Raw genomic sequence first — 8,361 nt, 5'->3', positions numbered from 1 at the left:
CAGAAGCATCAGACAACCTAGACCTACATATAAAAAAGCATTGCTTTATAGAAATCATAATCTACAGAGGTAGAAAACTAATAATAGAATTTGTTTTAGTAGCCTGAAATATTTACATTTGATTTTTTAAATTTATTTCTAGTCTCCCCTTTGAGCTAGACATGCACTTATATAATCAAAGAAACTACTTCAAGTTACTTCCCATGACTAAGTAAGAGTTAATACCAAAGGGAAACTGAATCCTTTGGCTCTAGAAGGTGCTGTTTCCAGCTGCTTTGCTCATCAAGGTCATAAGATCTTGGCCTCAGCTAACCTGGTTATATCACCTGCTGTAATTACTTCTTGGAAAGCATGTCTCTTCATTAGAGTCCACAGATCAGATAGCAAAAATAGGAACTGGAAGAGAAAGTAAAGGAATGGGTAGTGCCTGGAGATAGGAAATAATGTCAAGCAGATTGTCACGTGGAAACAGTGAGTTGCAGTGAAATAACGAGATACTGAAGGCAGGCATTATGGTGCTTCCCCTATGCTGGGGAACTTAACTTCTATGAGCCTTGGTTTCTTTACCTGTAAAATGATGATAAGAATCTATCTCAAGTGGTTGAGTATTATGAGAGAAAATATATAATAAAGCCCTACTAGGCAGGCAGATTATGTTTCAGTCATACCATTAGATGCTGGGATAAAGTGGGGAACAGATAAAAATGTATCACTGCCTTTACTAAGATTCCAGTCCAGAAGGGAATAAAAGAAACTACTTAATTGTTATTGTGATGAATGCTCTATAGAAGAAGTCTAGGATATAATAAAAGGAAACCTGATCTAATTTATGGTGGTAGGGAATGTGGGTTTAGGTAGTGAGGGCAAAAGTGGAATGTCTGGGTTAGGGGAGAACATGTCAGGTTTTAGAGCATCCTAGGTTACTGAAAGATGTTCAGTAAAATGAAGCTGTTACTGTTATTAGTATTATTTATTCATTAAATATTTAATAAGTACCTACCACATGTCCTATGCTATTACCTATAACAAATACATGAACTTGAGCACATAGCTTAACTTCATTCGTAAAATGGGGATATTGGACTTCCCTGGTGGCCTTAGGGTTAAGCCTTAGTGCTATCACTACTGCCTGAGTTCATTTCCCTGCCAAGGAGCTGACATACATATGGCACAGCAGACCTCTACTGTCTCACCTACTGTTCCCCTTAGTAGTGTATTTCAGAAAAAAAAAATCTAGTTATTCTGCTCTCTACTCTGTCTCTTGTGAATCTCACTTCCTGCACCTCGGGCCTACACCCCAATTCTTCTAGGTAAGAAAATAAATATTTCTAAAAATGGAGATATTAAAGGCCCTCCCTGGTGGCGCAGTGGGTTAAAACACAGCACTAAAAAGCTAAAGCCACTTCAGCATGAGTTTCATCCTGGCCCTGGAGGTGACCCACATGGCACAGCAGACCTCTCCTGACCCACCTGCTGCTCCATCAGCAGCGTACTCCATCAGTCTGCCTATTCTGCTCCCCACTCTGTCTCTGGTGAGTCCTCTCACCGCCCCTGCACCTCTGGCCTGTACCCAAGTTCTATATGCATAAATAAATAAATCTTTTTTTTTTTTTTTAAAGATTATTATTATTTATTCGTATAGAACTGGGGTACAGGCCAGAGATGCGGAGGGTGAGAGGATTCACCAGAGACAGAGTGGGGAGCAGAACAGGCAGATCGACGAAGTACACTGCTGAGGGGAGCAGCGGGCGGGTCAGGAGAGGTCTGCCTCGCCATGTGGTCACCTCCGGGGCAGGCGGGAATCGAACTCATGCGGAAGTGGCTTTAGTTTCTCAGTGCAGTGCTTTAACCCGCTGCACCACCAGGGAGGGCCAATAAATCTTTTTTAAAAATGGAGATATTAATATCTTCCTCTTTAGTCTTCTTTTGAAGATTCAATGAAGTAATATATGGAAAGTGCTAATTATGGGGAGTAGAAAGTTCATACAATAGTAGGACAATTTCCTTTCCTACAGTGATTTTTTTTCATACTTTTCAATTTATTTTTATGAAGAATACAATTATTTACATACAATTAAATGGTCTTCTAAAATAAAATATATAATGAAAAAATATATATACTTAAAGGCAATATAACTGCACTTATGACTTGGCAGTAACTTTAAACATTTTAAATCAGAATTATACAGAACAGCAGCCTCTCTGGTCATGCATAGGCTAAAGTCTCAGTGCTATCAAGCTATTGCCAGCCACTGTGACTTGAGTTGGATCCCTGGCCAGGGAACTAACACACATGGCATAGCAGATCTCTCCTATCTCGCTTGATGCTCCCCTCAGCAGTATATTTCAGTAGGTCCACCTGTTCTGCTCCCCACTGTTTCTGGTGAATCCTCTCAACCTTCCCCACCCCACACCTCTGGCCCCAAGTTCAACAGTTTTACTAATGTGATCCTGCAGTGTATACCCTTCTGATACTGAAATCATTATGGAATAAGAAATGACTATGTGAAAGTAATAATGTTTGGTTTTAATCACATTAATACTAAGTGGAGACATCTATTGAGTTATAGGTGACTATTAAAACTACAAAATATTAAATATATATGCCATGTCTTAAATATGTTGTTCCAAACAGAACAGCTGGTAAAACAAAATAAAATCAGAAAAGCCAACAGGAAATCTCCACCCACTTAGTCAGTCTCCTCAAGAAGAATAAATAGATAGGCCTTATCCAGTGTCTTCCAGGTCAACAGTGGAGCATTGTCACATCAATAGTGAGAACTCATTGTAGAGTTCATGTCTTGGCACTAGGAACTTCCCCTAGAGATTTTGGATCTAGCAATGTGGACATACAAATATTCTTTCTGTCACACAAATAATTCATAAAAAGGCCCTTGGACACACAAGCAGAGGAGCAGATTTCCTTTTGCCCTTCCCCTTGACTTTTTTTTTTTGAACTTCACTTTGAAATAATTACATTTAGAGAAATTTCAAGAATAGCACAAAGAACTCCTACACACTGTTCAAGTTCACTATTTTTAAAAACTTGGTCATATTCTTCTTTTCCCCTCTCTCTTTCTATGTATGTTAATACATATGTGCATATGTATTATACATGAATATATGCATTTTTCTGAATTGTTTTAGAGTAGGTTTCATACATAAGGCCTTACCACTTAATACTTCAGTATATATTTCCTAAAAACATGGATATCCCAGGGCCCTCCCTGGTGGCACAGCGAGTTAAAACACAGCACTAAAAAGCTAAAGTTACTTCCACATGAGTTCGATCCCCACCTGCCCCAGAAGTGACCTACATGGCGTGCCAGACTGCTCCTGACCCGTTTGATGCTTCCCTCGGGAGTGTACTTCATTGACCTGCCTGTTCTGTTCCCTACTCTGTCTCTGGTGAATCCTCTCACCACCCCTGGCCTGTACCCCAGTTCTATATGCATAAATAAATAAATCTTAAAAAATACAGCAACATGGATATCCCATTGATTTCGGGGGAGAGACAGAATTAATGACTTTCCTCTATGATTTTATAGAGTAATGATGGACTGTAGGTGCTAGAGAAAACTCAAAGTGTTTTCTCAACTCCTTTATTTTATACATAGAAAAACCCAGAATTTGAAAATGAGTCAGTCAATGTTACATTGCCTGGCAGTATGTGGGAGGAAACTCTCTTTTCTGGCTCTTTCCTCTCTATAAGCCATTGTGGATGCTCTGGTCTAACTGTTCAATATGTTTTATAAAAGAGGAAACTATGACTCAGAGAGGGTTCACAATTTGTTTAAGGTCATAAGGAAATTATTTGCAAGGATTCCATAGGCCTATACTTCTTTGCTATCATACTCAAGAAAATAAAGTTTCCTAAATGTACATTCAATGAATAGACTGATAAGTAGACATCCAATGCTTTTGTCTGCCCAATAATTCTTCCCATCCAATGACTTTGGGAAATCATGCATGTATTACTAGATATAGAATTCAGGGGCTGTCCTTCAAGGTACTTTGGCCTTCTAACCATGAAATGGGAGTAACCCAATCTAGGTGAATTAAACTTGGGAATTTTAATCTTGAGGAAAGGGACAAAAACACTAAAAAGGGGTATGTTCATTTCTAGTGAAGTTGGTGGCTTAAAGAGGCTGCTATTAGCTCTTCTCATTAGCTTTGCTACCCATTACTCCCAATACTTGCTTCTTTGGCATTTATTTCTATTCTCTGAGCTACCCCATGCATTTCCAATAATTTTCATAAGCTTAGGTTCACCAGGGGTTAGTTTACGCTGCTTGCAAGCACAGGACACTAACCAATAACAGCCAACTTGAAGAAGAAAAAAAGCTCCCTCTCACAAATATTTACCCAAATAGAACTGAGACTTAGACTGCATGGAAACAAGTTGGGGCTGGGTAGACTCTTCCTCAAAGCTTAATGTGCAAGTGCTTTTCAGGCTCATTGCTCTGCTCTTTATTTTAACTGATGATGCTCTACTTTCACACTCCTAGAAAAGTGTTCCTAGAAAACTGTAACTTTTCTGTTAGTTTTAACTCTTAGAAATTTCTTCAGCAAGGGAGGCATTGCTTAGTCAGAGTTTATTTTAGCTCCATTGCCTGCAAACCGCTCCATCTGGGCTAGTGAAGGGGAGAATCACAATCACAGCTGAGTACAATAGCCCAGGGTGGGCTCCCTGCCTGCCTGGCTCTACAGTGGCTTCCAGCAGGAAGTGAAGACACTGCTCATTGTCTTTCTAGACAATCTGTTTCTGACCTCCTGAGAGAACTTTTGGAAGAAACCCACACATATACAAGAACACATTGATGTCTAGGGAATGAAATTCAGACAGTATAATCTGTATCTGTATCTAGGGAAAAGACCTCTATAATATAATAATTTGCAAAGGGGTCCTAAGTTCATATTGAAAACAACCTTTTCTTTCTTGAAAATTATATAATATTATTTAAAATAACGTAGTTTAAATTCACATATAATTTAATGATATTATTTGCAATACTATTGTATACAGCAGTTTAATTTTTCAATAGCTACTTAAGGACTAGATTTTTGCATAGTCAATGATCCAGTCATTTGTTTTTGTGTTTACTACAGGTCAGGCAACAAGCTATGTGCTGGTGATAGCACATAGAAAGCAAAAACAGCCAAGGTCCTTACTCTTCCAATGCATATGGTACAGAGGGACAACAGACATTAATCAAGATATTATACTCATACCCCCTTACAAATTGTTACCAGTTCTATGAAAGGTAAGTACAGGGCCCTCCCTGGTGGAACAGCAGGTTGCAGTGCTGCACTGCCAAGCTAAACCAAACTGTGGTGGCTTCAGCGCAAGTACGATCCCCACCCTGGAGGTGACCCACATGGCGCAGCAGACCTCTCCTGTCTTGCTCGTTGTTCCTCTCAGGAGTGTACTTCATCTATCTGCCTGTTTTTCTCCCCACTCTGTTTCTGTTGAATTCTCTCGCTGCCCCTGCACCTCTGACCTGGATACCATTTCTGTATGCATAAATGAATTAAAATCTTTTAAAAAAAATAAGAGCTTAGGAATAAACTGTTTTCCTTAAAACAAATAGCTGCTGTACTTAACAGGACTGGAGGGCAATTCCCCTCCCTCTATATTCCCTTCTGTAAATGAGCCTGCCAGGACCTGGCAAACAGAGCCATAGAAAATCTAGCCCTGCTTTCAGAGAATAGCCTAGGGTTCTGCCTTTCTTTTCTCATAGCATTAAAGTTATTGTTTTCAAAGTGAAATAGAAAAGGAAAATCTGGGCCCTCCCTGGTGGCACAATGTGTTAAAGTCCAGCACAAGAAGCTATCTGCAACCACTATAGCAAGAGTTCTATCCCAGGCCGGGGAGGTGACCCACATAGCCCTGCAGATGTCTCCTGTCTGGCCCACTGCTTCCCTCAGCAGTGTGTTTCAGTGGATCTGCCTATGCTGCTCCCTACACTGTCTCTGGTGAATCCTCTCACCTCCCATACCTCTGACCTGTACCCAGGTCTTATATGCATAAATAAATAAGTCTTTAAAAACAAAAAAGGAAAATCCTTCAGATAAAATATCCAACAGAATAAGAGATTATTATTTCAAAGGTAAATATAAATGGGAGAGGCATTCATTTTCTATTTCTGCTGTAATAAATGAACATGAATTTAGTGACTTAAAACTATACTATAGGAATTATCTTCCAGTTCCTGGGTCAGAACCCCAGTTAGGTCTCACGAGGTGTTGGCAGAACTGAGCTCCTTTCCAGTGGCTCTCAGAGAGTTTCAGTTTTTTATGCCTTTTTCCAACTTCCAGAGCTTCCTTCCTTCCTTGTTTTTGGTCCGTCTTCCTCTGTCTTCAAGTTAGCAACAAGGTTGAGTTCTGATGTTACTTATCTCGGACCTGGATCTCCCTGGTAGCACAAGGGGTTAAGTCTTAGCTCTGTGAAGCTATGACCAGCCACTGGAGCACTGAGTTCTATTACTGGCCAGGGAGCTGACCCACATGGTGCAGCAGGCCTCTCCTGTCTTGCCCCCTACTCCCCTCAGCAGTGTATTTCAGTCAGTCCACCTGTTCTGCTCCCCACTCTGTCTCTGGTGAATCCTCTCACCTCGCCCCCAACATCTCTGGCCTACAGCCCAACTCTTGTTGCATAAGTGAATAAAATAAACCTTAAAAAAAAAGAAATGCAGTGTATCTGTAACCTTCTCTCGGCCTCCATCTTCCACTTTCAAGGACTCATGTGATTAAAAGTAAATCCACCTGGGTAAGCCAGGATAATCTCCACAGCTCAAGTTCTGCACTCTTAATCATATTTGTCAAGTTTTTCTTTGCCATGTAACATAACTTACTACCTACCCTTTATACCCATATATCCTAGCTATTTAGGAGTATACCTGTATTGTTAGGAATTGCATGCTGATCTACTTTGGAGTAAAGTGTCATGATATCTGCAACTTACTGTCAAAGACTTCCGAAAACATACACTTGGATAGACAAATAAGAAAAAAATGGCCAAATGGTATTACAGATACCAAGATGATATCAGAAAAAAAAAATTGCTTTGAGGCCCTCCCTGGTGGCCTCAAATGGTAATAACTTTGAATCAAGGAGGGGCATGTATGTGCACCCACCGTAATTTTATTTCAATTATCCTAAACATTTGAAATTTTCATAAAGTTATAATAAAATCCAAGATTCTATATTGATTCTATGAAATTTTCACTGTTTTCAAGAATAACAACAGAATCTAATCTAGAGTGAGAAGATATGTTACAGAATCAAAGCAATTTTTTAAAAAAGATTTATTTATTTATGCATACAGAACTGGGGCACAGGCCAGAGGTAAAGGGGCGGTGAGAGGCTTCACCAGAGACGGAGTGGGGAGCAGAACAGGCAGATCTATGAAGTACACTGCTGAGGGGAGCAGCGGGTGGGTCAGGAGAGGTCTGCCACGCTATGTGGTCTCCTCCGGGGCAGGCGGGAATCGAACTCATGCAGAAGTGGCTTTAGCTTCTCAGTGCTGTGCTTTTACCTGCTGCGCCACCAGGGAAGGCCTCAAAGCAATTTTATTTTTCTGTTATCATCTTTGCTATGTTACAAGTTACATAATTAAGTCTTAGGTGATGCAGAGATGGATCTCTCTGGTTTCACTTAAAATGTTCTCATTTCTGAGGGATTTTTCTTCACTTTCAATAGTCTGAATTTCTCCTTCATCGTTTCACGTGTCATGTTTGTTAACATGCTTGACTTATGCAGAAGAGGTGGGACTCTCAAAACAGTACTCAAGGCAGAACAGCTCCATAATTTGAGGGGCCCAGAAAAAAAAGAGGTATCATTTGTTAAAAAAAAAATTATCAAGCATTTCAAAACAAAGCAGAGTCTTGTCTTACGTAAGGACACACCATGATGCATGAATAGGCCCTACATATATAATCCAGCAAAATCTCCACAATTATCTCCTCTCCCTAGCTTTGTATGCTTGAAGGGAGTAGGAGTAAAGAAATTCCAGGCATTCTAGGCTCTCTTTTTTTCATAGGTCTCTTCACTGTTTTGTATGTGTGTGTGTGTGTGTGTGTGTGTGTTTTTAAATAAAGATTTATTTATGCATGCATACAGAAATGGGGTACAGACAGAGGTGCAGGGGCAGCGAGAGGATTCACCAGAAACAAGAGTGGGGAGAACAGCCAACTCAACTATGTATACTGCTGAGCAGCAGGTGAGACAGGGAAAGTCTGCCCTGCTTTGTGGATCACCTCCCCGGCAGGGATCAAACTCACACTGAAGTGGCTACAGCTTGATTTAGCTTCACAGTGCAGCACTCCAACCCAGTGAGCCACCAGGGAAGGCCCCTCTTCA

This window comes from Condylura cristata, unplaced genomic scaffold, assembly GCF_000260355.1.
Source record: "Condylura cristata isolate star-nosed mole 26May11 unplaced genomic scaffold, ConCri1.0 scaffold00004, whole genome shotgun sequence".
NCBI classification, from domain to species: Eukaryota; Metazoa; Chordata; class Mammalia; order Eulipotyphla; family Talpidae; genus Condylura; species Condylura cristata.
This window is presented reverse-complemented; position numbering follows the sequence as displayed.